The sequence below is a fragment of the Anticarsia gemmatalis genome, chromosome 8 (genome assembly GCF_050436995.1).
Source record: "Anticarsia gemmatalis isolate Benzon Research Colony breed Stoneville strain chromosome 8, ilAntGemm2 primary, whole genome shotgun sequence".
NCBI lineage: Eukaryota > Metazoa > Arthropoda > Insecta > Lepidoptera > Erebidae > Anticarsia > Anticarsia gemmatalis.
Window position 1 is genome coordinate 12,055,176 of NC_134752.1, and position 23,480 is coordinate 12,078,655.

Consider the following 23,480-nt stretch of genomic DNA (forward strand, 5'->3'; position numbering starts at 1 on the left):
ATTTAATATCGGACCATAAACAAAAAAACTCAATTTTCAATTTCCAATTTCGAATTGCTTGGCACAGGCACTGCACTGAATTCTTTCAGAAGAAAAATTAAACGTACTCGTCGGAATCCGTTTGGATACAGCAATGGAGTCTGCGTCGGACCGCCCGGCATTTTCCTATTAACGTTAGAACATTATTAAATTTAAGTGACCCTTTAAAAAAAATGTCTGGCTGTTTGTGTGGCATTTAATAATGGTTGTAATTTGTTAATGCAAAAGAAAATTTTAAGTAATTAATGTGGTGGCTTGCTTTTCATTTGTTTAATATATTTTTTGTTGAATTGGTAAATGAATGCGTTAATAAAGCTTTTAATAAATCAGTGGACAGACGTCTTAATTTTTTAATCAAGTCTCCGCTAGAGAACTGGGTATAAACGTCAATTTCATAAAACGTAATTACATTTTAAAAAATGAATATAGAAATACAATTGTTGGTGTTTAAAACATAAGATCTACGGAGTTAAAAGGTCTTTAAAGGTATTATGTTCATAATTATGCTTTAGGGTCCGTTTTAAAGCTTAAAGATAAGTTTCACATAAACTCAGAAAAAGTAACACAAAGTGTACAACTACAAAAACTAAAATTAAATGCAAACCAATGCTTACTCAGAAATGATGAAACCGGCCATAAAAGTTTTGTGGGTAATATGAACTAATATTGACGAACCATATTAATAATCAAAACGCTATCAACACAAGTGGAGTTCATAATGATTACAAACAAACGACTGATAAAACGAATCAAAGAAAATCGTCACCCCAAAACTCACAAACAACTCAATCAAAAAACAGTCTGTCACCGGCCTAACACTATTTATTCATCCACCCGTCCAACTACGGTAACAACAAGTAAGGGCGCGCACACACTCATCTATTATTACAAGCACTTAATGTGCGCTCTCGGCTCGACCAGCCCTATAAATAATGTACCACTCGTTTGAAACACCTGACGCTTTAAAACGTCATAAAAAAACATTGCAAGGACGTTTTTACATGTTGATAGGGTGTGACGTCTATATTTAGAATTTAAGAAGGTAATAGACTTATGTAGTACTTTTCAAGTATAATCAAAGAGGCAATTTCGTACAACTTTCAATTATATTAATATGAACAGCCAAAGGTAACGAACATTTTGAATAAAAACCTAGTCAGCACCTGCAGCGTTTTCTGTAGGAACTAATTAATTTGTTTAAAGTAATTTTGAACGTTAATATTAAGCTACTCGGTAGTATCGAGTATTACATGAGAAATTACGCTACGGACTCATTATTCATAGCATTTTCATAAGTAGCGTAATTTACCCATACATCGGTAATGTACTACTCACCGCCAGTATATTTGGAAAATCGGATATCAGTAGAAATGTTTTACTTATTTCTCGAATAAAGTAAATTGATCTATGAAAGGCTTTAATGTGTTCAAAAGTTTTAAATCGAAAACAGTCATCAAAAACGCTCTCCTTCAAAATACTGGCCAGTGTTCATTAAAACTAATTCCAATTTCAAAACCGCCATCAAGATTTAATAGTTGAAGGTTTTAACCTTCTTAACTCGTGGACCGAAGGGTTTTCGGACTAAGCCAACTTAAACCTAATTCGAATGGGCACTCCCATTCAAAGTTTCCAATTATTTTCAGAGGTGCCCAATAACAATATGAACAAAGTCAACCAGTTTCAAAACATCAAACTGTGATTTCGTTAACAAACTAATTTCCCAAGTATAATCAAATTGTTTACGTTTTCATGGATTTGGATTCAGAAAATAGAGTTAAGACTGTAATTAGTTGACAATCCTATTTGTCAGTTTGTTATTTGATTTAAATCTAGTCTCTTAGACGTAATAAAGTCGAGGATCTTTTATCTTGACTGACGACTTATTAGCATTTAATTTGTAACTAAATTTAATTTATTTTTAAATGTCTCTTTAGTACTTTCAGCCATTAATCTCTGTCTTTTTTACAGTAAAATAATTTTCACAAAGTTACCCTCGATATCCATTGTTTTTTTTTATTTAAGCTACATTTTCCCATCAAAGTACTCACAGTACCTAAATCATTAGACGAAATATATGAGATTTAGGCAATAAGTCTGAAAGAGACTGAAAGGTTAAACACCATCGTGGTCTGGTTTTCGTCACTAACAACTCTTGTTTAGGTTTTTTATGTTTCGGACTCTGCACAGGGTCTGTTTGCTTTATTTATTTAGGTCACATTTTAATAACGCGTTTATTACTTAACACAGTACTTATATAAATATCCTTATTACTCATAATAAGCTTTGCTTGAAGCCTACAACATAAAAAAGAGACATACATAATATAAAATGCTCACGACTTTTCACACACAACATAAACATTATCATCAGTCAATCAACTTTCTACCCAATGATCTATCACCAAAACAAAAGGCAAAATAATAATAAAAAGCATAACAGAAAGCCTCCATCGTGTCAGTTTTTCACACAACGCTAATGTTATCCAATAATGTTCTGTAGTCCGAGATTTGTTCGTGCTACGTTTTTTGTACGGCTGACGGACGAAATGATAAATGATCGGGATCCCGTCTGAGCGACGGGTGCTTCAAATTTAATGACCACGGTCGAGGTCGCAATTTATAAGCCTGCTCTATTGTTGAACATAAACACTATGAATATAAAAACGCTTTTTTGACAAAATAAATCATTTATTTACTTTGATCTATTGATGATATTTTAATAGTCACTGTTATTGCAACTACTCTGAAAAAGTAAGTACTACCTATTTTTTATTTCCTTTGCAGTAGTTTGCAATCGAAGCATAAAATGGGCCATAAATGCCTTTTGATTTGTGTTATAAAATATGATACGGAAGCTCGATTCTCTACCACTATCGACTATCGGCAACCGGGTAGTTATCGAGAAAATTTGTATGAAATCGGATTAGCGCCTCTAGCAGGCGTCGCAGGAAATATTTGGGCAATACATTTTAAATGTCAACCTTTCGATATTCGACAGTACCGACTGTAGAGAATCGTGCATCGATCACATGAAATATGTCGCAAACAACTGATACTTAATGTAGTCCTAATAAAACTTATGTTTGTTCAATTTTATAAACGTTTAACTTAGCTATAAAAAAAGTTAATAATATTTTCTTATACAGCGTGTATTTTCTCAGAAGTTTAATATATATCGTGATGAACATAAAGCCTTAATAACTCTATTCGCTTATGCCTTAACAAGTGTGCAACTGAAAAACGATTTGTTTCCCCGTAGATAATTCGCCATTTGTTTTATTTTTACACATCCATCGTATTCACACGCATGTGTCAATCTATTTTTAAACCGCAACAACTTTATTTATTTATTATTTTGGGAGATTTTTTTATTGAAAACTGTGATTTTTTATCATTCATCGATCATTAGGGTTCCGCTACTTAATTGTAGCCATCTGCCAAATCTATTACGGCTTTTTAGCTAGAGCGAGTATATAGGTAGGCACTATGTATAATTATTTATTGGTTTATTTGTGTGTTATGATCCTTACAAACCGCACTGTAGAACAGTTGCGCGACTTCCTACATCAAATGTTAAATACGATGGAGACGCTGAACATTAATTCTATAATCGGTACTATCACGTAACGAGAGTTTGACATTTAAAAAGTTCTGCAAAAATAGTTTCTACGGTGCCCACTAGAGGCGCTGATCGGATATCAGGCAACATTTCGAACGCTAGCAAGTTTTTGATACTCGATAGTAGTAAGGAATTTCCTCTCCTGTTTTCCTCATCGGTAGTCGACAGTGGTACAAAAACGCCTTCACTCAAAAATTCACACACAACGGTTGCACAAACCATGTTGAGAACAAAAATATTGGCACGGACAATACGCAACGGCAAAGCGGCCTTTGACTGGCGGTCAAAGGAACGGCTCAAAAGCCTATGCCATCGGAGCATTGTGTGCGAGTGCAAGCATATTTAGTTGAACGGATTTACGGAATTTACCAAAGGTTGGCCAGTGCGGTTGGAATATGGTGGGGTGCTTGATGGTTGAAAGTTATTCAAGCTTATGAATTACATTTACATTTGCACAAGTAGGATCAAGCATACTTTACACAAGCAGGTAGAACAAATGCACCTCATTTGATATTAATTCATGAAAGGTGACTGGAGAAGGGCCTTCACATAGCCGAAATAAATAAAATATATGTGGGTTATGACTACAAAAAGCAATCAATTTTACTATTTATATGAAACGCTTGATATTAAGAAAAGTATCGAATATTGAATGTTAATATCAACAACCTTTAGCGACGATTTGGACGAACCAATAGTCGGTATTTATGTGCTTTTGTGATACTAGCTAAACAATTTCTACTCCTTTAAGTCACCAAATTATCTCAATTCTTCTTTATTTTCGTTCACTTTAATAATAAACTCTCAGTATATTGCCAAACAAGTTATAAGTAAAACTTATAATCTAAACTGTCTGTTCGTACTTTACCAGCCACTCTTGAACTAAAAGTGTCGCTGCAACTGAAAGTCAGGAGCAGGTATCGGCTGAAACTTTCAATGCACAAGTTTTGAACCCAATACCGTTTAATTTCAACTCACGAATATTATATTGCCAATTACCTTCAATAAGTAAGTAAATATTTCTTATGTTAATAAAGGAATATTTGATTTTAACGGTGCTACTAATAATCGTCGTGTAAACTCTGATAAGTTGTACATTGTTTTGTTTTTTTCACTTATGAGTCACAGGTTATGGATAATACCAAAGATACTGCTAGATAAAACTACAACAAATGTATGAAAACCACTCACACATCTAATAAGCCATCTAATAGTTATCGAGAATTGGTTAACCAGGCCTTATAGATACAAAACACTGTAAATAATAATTAGAACTTACACGACGTTTATTTGTAAGAATATAAAAAAATCTTTTATAAGTTTTAATCACGTTATTTGTTCTGAATGTGATGTCAAACTGACCACAAAAAAGTGTAAAGTATTAAGATCTTCTTTTTCTACCGAAAAAGTTACTTATGTTTTTTTTCCTTTTATAAATAAGGAACAGGTTTTTGTGTGCTTAATATTAAAGTGCTATATTATTTTATTTTGTATTATATATTTCTAAAAGCACTACTTCTTAGTCGTGTACTAGAAAAATCTAATATGTGAAATGGAAAGTTGGGTTGTGGCTAAGAAATAATTCAATAGAACCCAAGTAAGAGCGTTTCCTTAGCTCTATATAATCTAGACTTTTTTGGTGTAAAAAAGGTTGGGCATGGTTTGGAAATACACGGAAAAAGGCTTCAGTATTACGACTACTAATAATAGTTTTCTAGGTCTACTATTCATTCTATAACGTTGGTCGGAGATGTCTCTACCTATGTATCATTCCAATCACAGAATAGTGACCTTCAGGCACGCGGTCCTAACTTACCCAAGCCACTGCAGTCTTTATCAACTTCTACCCCACAGCTGCAATGCTCCAGAGTCCCCACCACTGACCAAATTTCCTCTCAAAATTTTACAGTAAAGTTAGGATTCTCAAAGATATGCAAAAAAAATCTCATATAAATACCTTGACAGCACGTTTTTGTACACATTTTTTTAATTAATATGTCCTCAGTAGGATTTAATTAGTAAACAATAATTAGGATACACTAATACACTAATGTAACATTAATTGAATCTAAATGAGGAAGATTTACGTATAAGCTCTAGTTTAAGGCAATGTACATACTTACCCTCTACACCTGTTTTAAATAAACTAGCTCCTGCAACGGATAGACAACCTACAGATATCCTTTAAATCTTTCATATCTTCAGTGTTGGATAGATCTTGCACTTAAGTATTGAGTGACAAGTTTTTTAAATGCTTTTTTATTCTTCCATTCATTCAGGTTTATAACATGCGTAAGCTAAAGAAAAAAAATACAAAAATAATCGTTGTTCAGCAACCAAAAGTTCTCTTTAATCAATACACCGGTCGTACATATTAGCGATCACATAAACATTTGCGTACACAAAGGTAGGGCATTAACGTGAGCAACACAAGTAACAACAGTCTGCAACTTCTCTCATTTCGCGCGGCGTGTCGTGAAAATCCTTACAACTTTTTATCCGGAGCTCGCGAGCTCATACGAACGAGGTACAAGGAGGGAACTGAAAGCGAGACAAAGTGAAACATTGCCTGTAAACAATGTAAAGTAGTATGTTTTCAGAATGCTGTAAAAAATTGCAATAAATTTATTGTAAGGATTTATTGACCGCTTATAAAGATCAGTCAACGAAGTTAAGTGATCTCAGGGCGGTTGTCTTAAAGATGGGGTGAATTCAATACAAGAAAATTAGTATCAAAATAATTTGTTGAAATTCTTGACAGTTGGAAAAATTTGATGTGGGCAAAGCTGAAAATAGGAGACATAAAAACTATGTTAGTAGTAGTAGACTTCTCCTTCTATTATGATAGTTTTTCAGGCGTAAAAAAATATTAATATGAAAATCACAAAGCATTAAAGAAAATGACTCATTGTTTAACTATCTGGTAAAAAATTGCAAAGGTTTAAAAAAAATAGAGATAGGTACCTAAATGTCGACCTTTTAAAATAAGTTATAAAAAATATTCCAACTACACAGTTCGGATAGTGTTATAACCATTACCGGAACGGTTATATCTACAACAGTTTGTGTACATAAAAATTCAGCTACCACTCATCAAACGCGCCTCAAAATAACGAATGTTTGCACAAATATTTGCGCTAAACTGATGGAAACGCTCCCAACTTTCCACTGTCTACTTTTCCATTATATTTAGATCGTACAAGTTTGTTCCGTAAACTTTCTTATATTGTTGGCTGAAACTTGGGCCAATGGTTGGATCAAACACAGCACATTATATTAATTAATGCAAATAAGACTTGTTACACTAATGGATTGTATAATATTAACATTTGTATTGAAGCACTTGGAATATCAAATAGTATTAATTCTCATCTGCCTGGAATAATTTGGAGTAATCTAGAACATTCTAGGTTTCTGACTGATGTTGTTGCTGTCTTTTGAATGTTAAAACGTATACGTCGAGTTTATTTTATTATTTGTAAATTAATCTGTATCTGTATTTTGGCTCAACAATTTACCCTTAACATAAAACTTAATTTGATTATTTCTAAAGAACACATGCACTAAATCTGTTCCAGAGTGTCTGGACAATATGTAGTTCATTTGAAACTGCAGACTGAGATGGATAGAATAAAAAAGTAATATTGCCACTATTTGCTGTCTTATATAAGCATGGTATTGCTTCCGTAATGATGGCGTTAACTTTTGTGGTACTTAGTAGAAAAAAAAACCATGCTTAGCGGAAATATCGTAAAAACAAAATAAATCTTAATATAAACTTGTTACGTAGCGCCAATAATAAAGAATATACAAAGTAACAGTGTTGAATACCAAGTACTCTTCTATTGTGAACATCACTGGGGAAATAAGACTAATGATACTTTCACACAAATGAAGTGTACTTTATTATAAAAACTAGCTCACGGTACTTTGTACAGATTCGCATAATTTTTTTGAATAAATAAAATATATTTTTAAGATGTTTTGTTAGGGAACTGAAATTGGATTAATGTTTTGTAAATGAAAAGAGACAGAGAGTAAAATATAAGTTGTAAAAAGTATATTGCGCGTAGGTCATAAAGAAATAGTGAACTGATTTAATAAAAAGAATAATGACTTTAAAAAACTTATCGTAATTAGATCATCATGCGTTATCTGTGTTTAAGTTGACAACTAGTGTATGTCATTGTCACTGACACATTTGACATTTTATATTACACAGTTTTATATTATAAAACTAAACAGAATAAAAAAAATGTACGGAATAGTAGATCTCAAACGGCTGTCAACTGAGATACAAAATAACCACCAAACCTTCCTTGCAGCACCCATTCTAACTTGCTTGTTTGTTACAAATATTAAATGAAAATTAGAACCTCAATCTAAATTTAGTAAAAAAATGCGTACGATTGCAAAAATCCTTTAGCCAATTAAATCAATTCCAGATTTTTTTAAACTCTGTATCTTTCCAATTTACTCTTGTGCTATTATGTTCTGAGACAGCGCGACCAGTCGATGCGGTTACTATACAGCATCTTCAGCACATTTTATTTATTCGTATAAAATACTAGCTGACTCGCGCAACTTCGCTTGCGTCACATAAGAGAGAATGGGTCAGAATTTTCCCCGTTTTTGAAACATTTTTTACTGGTACTCGGCTCCTATTGGACGTAGCGTGATGATATATAGCCTATAACCTTTCTCGATAAATGGGCTATCTAACACTGAAAGAATTTTTCAAATCGGACCAGAAGTACCTGAGATTAGCGCGTTCAAACAAACAAACAAACAAACAAACAAACTCTTCAGCTTTATAATATTAGTAGAGATTAGTAGAGATGAAGCATCTTTTACCACAGTTCGTTATAGAAATGTAAAAGCTTGTCGTGTAGTTCTAGAGATTAATCTTGTCAGAGTACGTTGGTGTCTTGTCGACTTGCCTTTTATTTGATGATGCATTGAAAAATAAAGTGCTATTAAAATTTATGAGTTTCAGAAGCAATGAAACGTGGAGGTTGTACCTATAAGTTACTGGCATTTGTTGTGACTTATTTTCATTTCTAAAAAGGAAATGAAAATGACTCGTAACCCGTTGTTCTTCTGGTTTTGTATGGTACGTATAACTCCAGTCAGAATAAGCATATCTAGCTGACAGATTCACTTAGATTAACCATACAAATTTTCAATAGGCGTAATTCCTATGATACCGCAAAGAAAATCAGGGGGGCTGTCACGTATCTCAGTTGACAACCATTTGAAAGCCACTATACTGTACATTGTTTTCTCTCTTAGAATATAGTGATTAACACGTTACATAAAAGAAGCAATGTACTGCAAAATGACCATCAATTTGACGTACACTAGCTGTCAACTGAGATACGTGATAAGCCCACAGGAGCAGTAGCGCAATTCTCTACAGTCGGTTCTGTTGAGTATCGAGAGTTTGACATTTAAAATGTACAGCCAAAATAGTTTATACGGAGTCCGGTAGAGGCGCTAAACAGATTTTTGTGTCAAATTACTCAATGGCTAGTCGGTTGTCGGTAGTTGTAGAGAATCGAACTACAGTAATACAATGGTTGATATATACCACTACCGACTACCGACAACTGGCTAGCTATCGAAAATTTGACATTAAGAATGCACTGTCAAAAAAGTTTCTACGACGTCCGTCAGAGGCACTGATCGGATTTTCATACAAAATTTCTCGATGACAGTCGGCTGTCGGTTGCCGGTAGTCGATAGTAATAGAGAATCGAGTTACAGGAATACAAAAATGTTGGTTGACAAAGAATTAATATTAAAACGCCTATAATATTGCACCGCGATCTCATGATAAGTTATCAGAATCATTAAAGAGGCAGTCAGATAGACGATGACAATCAATCATAATAGCCACAAGGAAACAAGGAAAAACTTGCTGTGTTTGCTGTCCATTGCCAACAATTAATAGAAGATATTGTGCCAATCAGTCGAAGCGCAGGTCGCAGTGATATTGCTTCGTAATTAAGTTGTTGCGTTGCGTAATAGATCGTTAGAGTTTTCTATGTTGTCATTGCTTAAAGGTAATATCAAAAGATTTTTGGTTTTCAAGCCGATTTTTTTTTTGCAATGTAGGGCTAATCGATTGCCGCTTGTAGCTCCAAAGTCCATTATATTTAAAAAAGAAAAAGCGGATATCAAAACCAGGAACTAGTGCAGTATTAGCCCTTGAGTCGTTTTCTAGCTAGAAGTTTCATGTGACAAAGATTGACAATTCCATAAAACTATTCTATATTCTATTGTTTTAATGTGAATATATTCCGTTCAACCCGCATATAAAACCAACATATCTTCCACAACACCAGTCTATTCAAATTACAAAACAATGCATCCTATCCGCAAACCAGCACAACACAACACATTAATATTTATACATCACCGATAATATTCGCAGCACAATGTCCATTACGCATAACAAGCGAGCAATGGATTGGTTGCTAGTTGGTAAACTCGTCAACCTGACTGTTGACAATTCCATCATGGTAAAAATGAATGCCAACACGGCGGCCACTGGGTCCTACTGTATGAATAAATGAGGTGGCCAGTGATTGTCCCTGAATTATTCACAAGGGCGTTCTTTTTTCTCCTGCCAACGAAATACTCATCCGCTATTCAATATTGTAATCCTCTGCTGCTGAATTTAATATAAACTCTACCGCTTTTGATTTTGCTTGTGGAAAATAGGATTATAATTTTGTTGTTCAAGTTTTATGTAAGACTTTGTAAATTTTGTGTTACATTAAACAGGTCAAACTTCTAAAATATTAAATCAGAATTAAACCTGACTATTTGAAGCCCAACATGTTATTAACTGTGATTTATATGTATTCATACAAGTAGCAAGCGAAATTGAAAAATACTTTTTTCTTTTAAATCTGTTGTTGCCAGATTACTAATCGAAACCTGTCTCTTACTGAGGAAACATTGTTGAAACCTGCCTCGTGAGACTACCCTTCGAAGATCAATCAGCCTTATTCATAGCTGCTTACTCGATCGACAATTTTACCAGTTAACTACAATCGTCAGTTAACTCCTCGCTATCACAATCACCTGAATAATAAACATTCAAGAATCGCTTTCAATAATGCGGTTTACCGAATCTGCAATTCGATGCTAAATGTACACGCACGCGCACACATACACACACACAAACACACATACAGAAAGAGTGTGGGTATATACTGTAATAAACCGGTTATTTTACTGTGACAACCAGGCATAGTCGGTAGTAGGCTATTAAAAGGAATGTTAAAACAAAATTTAAAGTATGATAGTGTGTTTTGTATGGAACTATCTTATGGAAGTATTAGAAACTAGAAGAAGGAGCTCATTGGGACTCTAAGGTGATTTCGTTTCTGGTATGGGAATAAATAAAAAATATTCAGATCAGATTATTCCAATTCAGCTATATTATTATATTATACAGCTGAATCGATTGAAAAACATTTAGCACCGAATCTGCAAGTCGATGCTAAATGTACACGCACACACACAAACAGACAGAGACACACACACACACACACACACACACACACACACACGCACACACACACACACACACACACACACACACACATACACACACAAACACATAACATTACATATTAACGTGTGTATAGTTTACACAGTTACAAATGGTTCGATACATCGTTACGGAGCTTAGTCGCGTTACTAATTGAATTCTATGATTTATGGATAGTGTTTCTCTTGTTTGTACTGAACAGATCTTGTTGTGGTTTGATGACTGTATTTAGTAAGTAATTATTGGGAGGGGAATGTTGTGGAGGATTTCTTTTGTTTAACAATATATTGTTCACACCATATAACTTTGTATTTATCAATATAGCACCTAGATACTATAAATACGGCGAAATAAATATAATGCTGTAGCACTCTACACTCTAGTAGATTCTCTACTATTGGAACCATCGAGTATCGAGAGTTTGACATTTAAAATGTACTACCAAAGTAGTTTCTACATTGCCCGCTGGAGGCACTGCACCAATTGTCATACATTTTTTTTCGATAGCTAGCTGGTTGTCGGTAGTGGATAGTAGTAAAGAATCGCGGTACTGTGCCTACCGACAACCGAACTGTCATCGAGAAATCTTGTATGAAAATCTGATCATCGCCTCTGACGGGTGTCGTAGGAAACATTTTGGCAGTACATTCTAAATGTTAAAATTTCGATAGCTAGCCGGTTGTCGATAGTTAGTGTGCAGTTGTCATCTATATTTCTCTGTCTTTAACTTTTATTTTTGTTTTTGCTATATTCAAAGACACAATGAGTTATAGCAACTTTATTCAAACATAATTATGGTATTACGAAGTGATTTTTTTCACGCCAAAAATACACAACACGGTGAACAGTACCAATTTATTTTTAAAATTTTCTACTATTTTCTTATACGTGCGAGATTTTTTCGACTTAACATTGATACTTAAGTGACTCTTTAGGACTTAAAGATAATTACTTTATATAATATCTAATTTCAGTTTTAAATTTACCTAAAATAAAATTATTTTCAAGCACCTACAAAGACTTCTTACAACCAAAAGCCCATTTTGTCCGAGCGTCTCTTAAAACTTGCAACGATTCTTTTATTCAGTCATAAATCACATAGTTCTCCTTTCATCGCATTTTGCACTCAGAATGAGAAAAATAAATGGATTTGTGGACGTGGTGTATTTGAAAAACTCAGTTTTTGTTTGAACAAAAGGGATGCTTGTTTTTCTCAGAGATTTATTATTAGTTTTTTTATTTGTTGCTGAAGAGCTCGTAGGTTAACTTTGCTATGAATGTCCTTCTTAGTCGAAAATATATTGTTTTTGAATGAATAATTGTTTTTTAAGCATCTAGCGCATCTATGCTGGGAAGATTGGAAACACCTGGATTACCAGGTATTACTACTCTAGTCAACTTAGTCAAAGGATATTGTGTTGTGGTGTTTTGAATCTATTCAGCTATATACATTTTTGTTTTACCATTCCAGAATTGAAGTCAAGGCACATTATTCCCGACATCTAAGATACCAATCGACACCAAGATACTTCCATTCAACAACACTGCCGTACTTTAAATTTCGTTTTAACATTCTTTTTAACCGCCTTCTACCGGCTATGTCCGGTTGTCACCGTAAAATAACCGGTTTATACCGGTATATACCCACCGTCTGTCTGTATCACTAAAGCCGTAAATACGTCGATACCGGTTTAACGTTTCATTTGGAGACTTATTCGGACTTTAGTACTTGTTAAAGCATTCTTTTATTTTGGGATCTTGCCTTTTTTGCACAGTCAAGCAGTGTAAATATCCAGCAATATAAGCAAAAGAGTCATTTGGCTATGCTCTTGCTATGTTTTTTTAATACTTACTTTAGATACGCAAAAACTTCTTTCAGCATATATCAGCGAATGTTATTCAATAGTTTATTATTACGGAATTTAAGAAATCACATTACTTCCTTTACTGTTTAATGCATACCGAAATTGTTATACAAATTAGGATTGCATTACAGTTGAAAAGAAACAACTTTAACTCTAGCGAATTTTGCAAGAGCAGCAATTTGGATTTCAGTGAAATATCTAGTAATTTGAGGAGTTGTTTTAGAAAAGAATGTTCTGACATAAAATAAAGTAATTTATTGGCTTCGTCACATTTACACTTCTTCAATTCATAATTTAACAAATCATTTTAAGTGATAGGTGTAGTACCTATAACAAAATAATAATAATAATAATAATATGTTAACTTTTAATAGGTACATTATTAAATTTAATTTTCCTTCGTCTACCCTATAGTTAACATCATTAACTACAACAAAACATCCAAACCAAAACATACTTTCAATTTACCCAACAACGGTGGTAAAAATATCACAGAATAGGTATTTGTAAGTGCATGGCTATAAACGACCATGGGTTTTACTGCGGAGTGGACGTGACCTCGGAACAGACGCCCGGGGGATACCCGGGAACATTTTATTTCACACTGACTTAAAGTGCAAGGTACTACATATTTATGTGTACAAGATTTCACGATTACATTGCTCCGAAATTTTTGGTAGTCTTGTGTTTTGTGATAGATTTATTTTGTTAAGTTTGATATAAGAATTTGATATGTGAAAATGTATTATGGAGTATAGTAAGACAATGTTGTTGTCTTGATTTTTAGGTGTTTACCACCTTTTGTCAAAATAGAGGAAAACACACCGTTGCTGAATGCATTGAGTTGTGTAATTCATTTTTATAAAAAAACAATATTTTTAAGCACTTAATGCTATATTGACAACTTTACTTTAAACATTGTGATTATAATACTCGTAACTATCTTATAATACTAAAAAATAGATAGAACAAAACACTATTCATTCATTAAATTATATTGAAAGTCTTAATTTCTATTTTTGAGGCGCTATGGTTGATTAAACACGTTTATTCAAATTAGGTAGTTTTAATTAGCTATCAAAACTTTACTAATACCAGTTTTCCACTAGCTTAGGTATTAAGCAGTAGTGATCATCATCATAGCCTATCAAACGACATCACATCGTTATCACCATCATGATCTAAAGGATTATCAGCCTCTGAACATAACATAACGTATAACATCAAATTGACTGGCTATTTAATGAGCCATGTTGATTAAAGCTTATTACTTTTGGGTGGAACGTATACAAGACACAGATAGAATCTAACATGAGCTACTATTAATTTCTCCAACTTCACAGAAATGCAGGCAATTTAATCTTCGGTTGTCAGACACATTGAAAATGTTACGTATCGTTAATTAAAATAGAAGCTTGAAACAAATTTTGAATGGGAGAAACTGATGAGATGCGTTATAAGTGTGTTGCCTTTGGTCGGTACCACCGACTACTTACATGGGAGACGGATGCTTGGAAAACGCGGCCACTCACTGTTTTTTCTTAAAACCTTTATTTCTGCCAATCCGTGACTGTCACACTGTTGGACAGGAGTTTCCTCCCTAACGAGAGACGGACTAGGGCTCGCATCCACCACACTTACCCTGTAGGTTTGGACTGTGAAATGTGCTTCCCTTCACCGTTAGTATAAGTAATCATTATGTCTTATACACACTACTGTGAAAAAATATTGGTGTGTTGCCTCAAATTCGGACCATCGACCACGTGCGTGAGAGATGCATAATAAGACAACTCGGTTATCACTGCATTCTCTGAAAGAGGAAACTAAATAACAGAAATCTATTTAAACATTTATTCCAGTACACGACGCGGTTTACAGGTAACTACGGCACAGTGGCCGTTAAACACCTCATCCGTATTACAACTACGGCTATTTCGGTTTATCACCGGTTCGACTCCCGGCCATGCGACATAACCGTTACCTTTATAAGTACTAAACAAATCGTGGACGGAATTGGTATTTGTTTCGGTCTAGATTTTCTAGAATTTTTTTTTTATTAGGATGAGAAAATACATTTTTCAGAATAAAATTACCTTCGTTGTTAAGACGGTATATTATATTTATTAACTGAACATTACAGAAGTAAGACTCGTGGGTTTTAGATGTAATTTTTATACCAAAAAATCATATTTAAAAGATATCTATGGTTACTTATTTCTATTTACAACAAAGTATTAGTAGGGTAGGTCGAAATCAAATAACGCAACTTAATACGCTCTATGCTTATTAAGCTTCATCTATCACTAATACTTACATGATTAAAACCATTATTGGTAAATCTGTCTATTATCTTTTTAGCTAAACTACGGAAGCGATTAGGACGAAATCTAGCAAGAGAATACATAAAGATCTAAGATCAAACATGAGCCCCTTTTTATTTCATCCGTACTAAAAGGAGTGTGGCCCCTGTCAGTTAGATACCTGTGTAATTTCAGCAATATGTAACAAACATAATATAGTAATACCCTCTTATACATAAACACACTACAAACCTATTTTAGTTATAAAGCTGCTATTATATGTTTTCTCTTTTTCATTTCGCTAAAGACTGAAAGAAACAAAACACTTTATAAGCCTTATGAAAAGAGAGTTAGTATTTGAATAGCACTATATATAACATCATCAGATACAAGGTACAATGAACATATGTAAGGCATCTCTAACTCATGGAAGATCACGTTCTCTATGTAATCCTGGACCATTAATCTGTAATGGGATATGTGGGATCCTGTATAATAATATATTACTTAACTATAACTAACTAAACTAATACACTATACATAATGTAGACACTATATCCAAACTAGATATAATCGTATCTAATTACAAATTAAGATAATATGTAATAACAATACCTACATAAAAAAATATTTTTAATCATTAGCAAATGTCAGTCAATGTCACATCTTATAAGGATGTAGGAAATATAAAATTTTGATGCTGAAATTTAAGATTTTAACCTAAAATAGATCTTCGAATAAAATAGTAACTGGTAAGCGTGACTTATGTTCCCAGATCCTAAACCATGGCCATATCTAGAATGTGCATTCAGCGTGTTATTTCCGTCATAGTAAATTGATAATTAATAACATATCAAAAAGCTTTGCAGAATTTTTTGTTTAATTAAACTAAGTTCCCATACTTAAAAAAGTGACTGAAAAATTTTGTAATTCCTTGAGATTTGGCTATAAAAAAATAGGTTCATAATTTAGGGCCAGGCTAGCTTACTGCTTTCCTACTAGCTACCTTTACCTTCTTTTACCGAAAATTCTACAAAAGCTGCAACTCGATTATAGCGAGTCTTATTTCAAATAGACGGTTAAACCCCATAGACGGAATATATTTCGGACTATATTTCAGATTTGTGATCTAATTAACGTTAGTTACCGTTACGTACAATATCTTGACGGCCATAATTATCCGGCTATTAATTGATTCCATTGTCTTTGATGCGTAATCACGTCTAACATGTCAAAGTGAGTGACATATTATATGACAGAATGATTGGAATACATTATATATTACTAGCGACATCTCCCGGCTGCGCCCGGTCTAAAAACTTATTTTACATATCTTTAAAAAAATTTTTCACATTCGCATAAATAAAGTTGCGGGCGTAATAAATACTCTGGTAAAGCTTTTAAACTTTTTCGATGACGAATACGGTATGAAAATGTAATGGTCCGTAGTGGTAGGTACTTCAAATGATAGTAAATCTTGTAAAAGTATAGCCAATATAAAAACCTAGATGGCCTAGGATCAAAGACCATTAACTTCCACAAAAAGACATCAACCTCATACATTTGTTAAAACAAGCACCACTTGAATACAAATGAATTGGCCACCGATAAATATTAGCAGACCATTGCCGTTATTGTTAGGGCAATAACACAAGACACATGATCTATACGCGTAACTGAAACGTTGCAACACGGAAACGCCGTCCAAATAGTTCAGCGCAAATTTAACAAATGGGATTGGCCGCGGGTTGCATTGCAATGCGAGTTTGGTGCAAGGTAAATGAGGCGACTGGAATAATAAGTTTCGGTTTACTTATATAAAGTATGCAAGCAAGCAAGTATGTTTGCATGATAGAGTTAAAAATTATTATACCGATAACTTTTAACCTAAGTACAAGAAACTACCACTCACTGATATGGTGACAGTTCCAGATACAATTTTGTCGTGGTACCTCAGAAGCTTGAAAGTCCTTTTAAATAATCTTCGAGTGAATGTAAAGTCCCGAAGTTACACAACCTTCATTTAACCTATACCATCGGTTGGCTGTTAATCTCTGCTAAATCTGGAATCAGATGTATGTGTAATTTTTTTCTTGACAATATACATAAGAAACTAACTTTTAAAGATTAAAATAATATGAACTTAATTGGGGCCCCAATTTACTTTACTCTTGAAGCAAAACTCAAAATTTCAATCCTTCTTGAAATATATCTCATCTCTTCAGCGTAACTCTTAAACCATACGTTAAAAGTCCGCGGCTTTTCACGCACATTCAACAATTCAAGTGATTTATACAAGCAGTAAACTAAGCCGGGGCCCCGTGGCTTGGGGCTCCGTGCAACTGAACCGAGTCGCGATATTACATGCTACTTTTGAGTTTCAACTGCGCTGTTATTTATACTTCTGTTTATGGCTGTTTAGAATAATGCGATGGGTAATGGTTTTTGTTTGTAGATTTTTGTTGTTCGTGCTTATGTGGTTTTTGGTTTTGTTAGAATTCAGGTGAAATATCCTTTTCTATAACTTTTAAACTATCAAAAAACAGTATGAGAGTTTAATCTTAATATTAGACTTTTCTTTTTTTAAGACAATTTTCTCACCAAGAACAGCTATTGCGTCGTGTGCACTTTTAAAAACGTACAATAACCAGACACAAAGCACGACCAGACCCGACACACTAATTTTGGATTACAAAAATATTTGTTCCATGTGGGATGCGAACTCACAACCTCCCCACGCGCTGGTAGTGGCGTGGCGATGACCAACTAGATTTTTGCTGTTGACTTTTTTTTGCTTACTGTGATTTTTTAAAATTATCACAGTATTAATATTCAACAAATTATAATTATTAATGAAATATATATACCTTCAGTTAAAGGCTAATTTCAATGTCACATTGCACAAGGATTTCAAGAGCAATCAACAGCTATTTATAGCATTGATAAAATAAATATAAACAAGTTTCGCAAGAAGGGCACAGATACAATGCAGTGACATTATTGACCGGATTCAATACTTTTGAATAAGTGTCATTTAGTTTATCAAGTGGAATTTTGACAGTAATTTATATGGACTTTTTTATCACATAGGTTAATCGACACTTACCCATGAGTTGTTAAACTGGCCCTTTATCTAGTTACAACTTTTACTATAACTGCTCTCGAACAAGAACCGTTATATTGGCTCTTATTTCATCGGGGATGTAACTCAGTGGTAGAGTGTCTGCTTCGCATGCTGAAAGTCCTGGGTTCAAATCCCAGCATCTCCAAATGTACTTTTTGGAATTCGTTATTATTATGGCTTGAAGTTTTATTGTAATGTATTTTTTATTGTCACTTTATTTCATGAGAAAAATTGATATAACTTTTTTAATCCATCTGAAGGTTGAAACAGTTAAATTAAAGTACATGTAGAATGCTTTTTATGAACTTTACGTACAGTCAGCATCAAAAAACAGTCTTATATTCCAAAATAATATTCTGATTCGTTTAAGCGATATATATAATTATAATGAATAATAAATAATGAATTACAAATATAATAATGATACGAAGTGCGAACGAGGAAAACGTCTTTACCATAAACATTTCTGAACATTTCATATTTTCACCAAGTTTGTTCTACCATTTAATTGTAGTACAACAAATTGTATTTAAACTTTAAAACAATTACATCGGGCACGTCTAAATTCTCATCGCGATTGTTACAAAATACATTCACGTTTTAAAATAGGATGTCAAACTTTACACTTAAGAATGTTGGAGTTTGTGAAAGCCCCCGCAGGCTCTGTTCGAGTGTCAGCATAAATCATGAGATTTTCACTTTCGTGTTGGCAGCCTCGTAAGTTTGGGTGTTCGGTGACAATTGCTAAGTTAGGTGGAGTAGTGTAGATTCTATTTTGAGGTTGTATTTTATATCTAAATATCGAAACTATACTCCTCATCCTCATCCTTATCCTCATCCTTAATTCCAGGAGGAGGCTCTTGCTTAGCAGTGGGGCAGTAACGAATTAAATTTATCTTATTTAATTGTTTTATTTCTCACCAAAAGAGGATAAAAGCTGTCATACGTTACTTACAAACCAAGTTTTTGAAACGTTTTCTTGACGAAGATACCTATGCTTCGAGCTTGAATTTAATGAGACATTTAGATTTTCGTTTTCGTGAAACATTAATTGGCAGTTATAAAAACATGTGTAGGAAAACCTGGAAAATTATCGTATTTATTATAAAATACTAATTATTATATTTTAAAGTATTCATCATCTGCCTCACCTATCTTTCAACTATTGAAGTTCTATGTATAAGAACTATAAATTATACCGTATTACTATCCTCATTCACATATATTCATTTCATTTGTCGTATGGTTAGTGGTCAACCTAGTGTCAAAGTTGTTCAAGCCACCCGAAGGCCTTTGACATGGCTTAACGACTGTTTATCTTATTGATAACAACCGGGACCGACTTTTTACGGAGACGCTCAGTTCAAATACCACTATGCGGCCACCCATCTATGGAATGTCCGCGCCAAGGTTGTTTAACCCACTTATCGTTTACCGACCGGTGAGTGCAACTAGCCACGAGCGCCTCAACTAGTCACATATATTTTATTCACTAGAAATTATTTTAGTTTTGCTAACTAATTCATAAAACCTAAGCTGCAATAGTAAAATTTAATATCTAATACCACTCCGCCATATTAACACTTAAGCTTTAATGCAGATACACCTATCGTACACAGTAGGAACTCAGTAACAAAACTACGTTATATACGTAACAAAATCTTCAAAATACACTACACTACAACGAATACTAACAGAAATAAAACGAAATAAAGATAATTTGATACCGATCTAAAATTCTGCAACACATATTGCATACGATATTCATACATTGTAGGTGCAATCTTCTGAATTATATGCCTTTGAGATCTAGAGAATGCCATCAGTGTGAAGAACTGAATATTTCAAATAACTCAGCAAGTACAGTCACGGGCCAAAATATCTATGCTATTACGCACATACGTAAAATCACGCCTTCTTCTCATAGGGGTTGGAAACGACTTAGTACGTTCCTTACAAACCTTTCGTCCTTTGCTTCCATGCATCTTGTCATGTAGGACCGTCGGTTACGAGTACTACACACCTGATCTATGACCTCTATATTAATTCTATTAAGGAACGTATTTGCTAACAAGTTCGGAGTGTTATCATCCTTAATTTTAAACTTTTACTAGCTTTTTCTTTAATATATCTCAGGAGCGGTGAGATTAATGTACTGTCTCACTATGAACCATATTCTTATCAGGAAAATAGTATAATTTCTATAAAGTGAAAGTCTATCTAAACCTGACTGTCGATTACGCTCTCACGGTTAAACTTTAGAATCGATTTAGAAGGGAAAATTTAGCATGTAGATAGCCACTTTATTTTTCGAAAAACAACTCTTTTGCTGCTGAAATTATGGCGGAACTTTTTTGCGAAACTGTGAGTGTGTGAGGGCCGTATAGCTTTTTACACATATTTGCTCATGACTGTACTGAATGTTTGCAAGTAGCTCATATACTCATATCGCTGGGATCGCGACGCTCCATGCTTTCAGACGGAAACAATTGAAAGCCTTGTGTGGGAATTTGTTTGTATTGATAGACAAATATCGGGGTTTCTATTGTGTTGTTCAGTAGACAATGTCAGAGAATAATTTTCGAAGAAGGATAGGAATAATTTTAATCTAACATAAACATAATTATTTACTTACAGGCACGTGCCCCTGGATATTCTGCCTTCAAAATCAAATTATTTGATCGAAATAAATAAGTGTTGTTTTACGTTTGATTATGCTATGCTACGTATGCTCAGTTTTTAACTACACAAAACAATTGAAGACAAAACCAGGAACCAATTACCAATATAAACATTCGTCATTTCGTCATGAAATTAATTTAGCTGTTTCTCTCGTAATTCATAGAGTTCGAAAACATAATCAAATAATTTATTTGCTCATATATGGTGAAGATACATAGATGATAATAAGAAAGAGCACATATTCTACCACATGTGACCTGCAAATATTAATATATTTAACTTACAGGAATAATTTACATTTTTTATGCACATTATCATTACTAAGTATAAAAAGTACTTCACTAACTACAACTATTGCTATAGTAAACAGTATAGCATCAAAATTGGCAGCACTTGCAGCAAGACGGTGTGCTGCAAATATTTGTGCTGCCTACAGGTAGCTTGAGGTGTTTGTTCGCTGGAGACAGCTTGTAAATACACACGACTTGATGTCTGACATCTGTGGCAGTGAAATATTTATATTAGGTAGTAAAGTTTGAAAGACATCGTGGATATTACCGATTTCTGCAAAGTTTATAGAGAAATGATGATAAAAGAGGTGTTAAGAGTCTTGTTATTATTTTGTTTTAGTCTAGTACCTTATAACACAATCAACACGATTTGAATTACTATCAGAGATGTTGAGTCAAACCCAAATGGCATTTATCCTACTGCACACGAACAAGGAGGCTATTTAAGGTTTATTCTGGCTTATCGTCTATTTAAATTTATAAGAAAATAACCATTTGTTAATTACGCTAGTTTATCTTAGGACTTAAAGGCGTGATGTATCTACAGACCCCTATCATGTTGAACATATTAAGCCAGTGTTACTTTCAACAATTTTTTACAGCATACGAGACATAACTGTCAATTTGTACAGGCTCTACAAACGTGGTCTTTCAAAATTGTTCCTTTTCTATTCTTCAAATAAAAAAAATTCTCTCACACTCTAGAAAATTCCTTAACTGAATTAAAAATTTCCATCAGCTTGAAGCTACTCTCAGCTGTATAATACATTTCCCAGTTGTCAGCAGCCATGCATCAAGCATCGTGATACGTCGTAAAGTGAATAATATAAAAAGCGAAAAGCACACGAAATCCGTTGGCCAACGCGTTAATGTTTCAACACAATCACTGACGACTTACTTATTCATGACATGACGAGGTCGCCCGTTGATGTACGAGCGGGATATGGGGTTGGTCCTCTCAAACGAGTTGAATGAATCGTTTTAAAAAATATATAATTTTTAAAAAAGTTAATGGCGAGGATGCGATTGCTTGTACATACATTGTTTAGAGCTTAGGTCATTGTTTAGTCATTCTAATGAAAACCCTAAAAAAACGTTTTTTCAATTATAGTTTTAGTTTTAGAATTTATGAATTAATTTATAATTAACTAAAATTAATTTTGTCTGTCTTTAAGTTTATCATTTGAGGATCTATGTAAGTAATTAAATTGTTAAATGCTTGAAATAAGGTATGCCTGGTTTAGACAAATGCGAAGCAAAAAACATTTAACAAAATTGTTTGCTCTAAACCAAATTTATCAAGTGTCAATCTTATCTTATCGTACTTCATGTTCCACATTTCTTTCATTTGCACACTCATTTGTAAAAGTAAATAAACAACAAACACTACATCTCCAACATCAGTACCGCGTCTACAAAAATGCACCAATTTACCAAGACCCCTAACATCACTTCAGCAGCCCCCGCCCGTTCCTTTAAATTTTAACTTGAGCAAGGGGGAGGAGGTCTTGTTACACTGGTCTATTCATGTAGGCTTTCGGGTCAGTCATGAATGTGAGTTGTGTACAAGATTTTTTTGTAGCAGTAAACCAACATACCTGCGGGAGTCAAATAGATTGAGTTTTAGAGAGAATGGAGCCACTCTTTATTATTCTTTTCAAGGTATATTTTTCTTTCTGATTTCAGGATTGGATTGTATTATTAAATTGTGGAAACTTTCTAATCTAGTTAATGCTTTTGTGTAGTTTGTGGGCTTGCGTCAAAGTTTTTGTATTCACTTAGGTATTTGATTTGATTTCACCTCTCTATGATAGGATAGTAAGTAACTTTTAACATAGCCCAAATGGCTTCAATGATTGATCTTGTCTTCATTTGTCTTGTCTCTTAATGATTAACAACCATAAAAATATCACAGCCCATTTAATTTCGCTGTATTATCTTTAACTAACTAATGCGCGGTCGGTAATGTATCCGACTGCTGATCATGAGTCTCTGGTT

At 33.8% G+C, this 23,480-nt stretch overlaps 1 protein-coding gene and 1 non-coding gene across 2 annotated transcripts in view; both read left to right on the forward strand.

The window, feature by feature from the left end:
• LOC142974913 (uncharacterized) overlaps positions 1-23,480 on the forward strand; it is a 70,481-nt gene that overhangs the window by 39,062 nt on the left and 7,939 nt on the right. The window lies entirely within an intron of this gene.
• Positions 18,584-18,655, forward strand: TRNAA-CGC (transfer RNA alanine (anticodon CGC)). The gene has a single exon. It is a non-coding gene; the product is annotated as a tRNA-Ala (tRNA).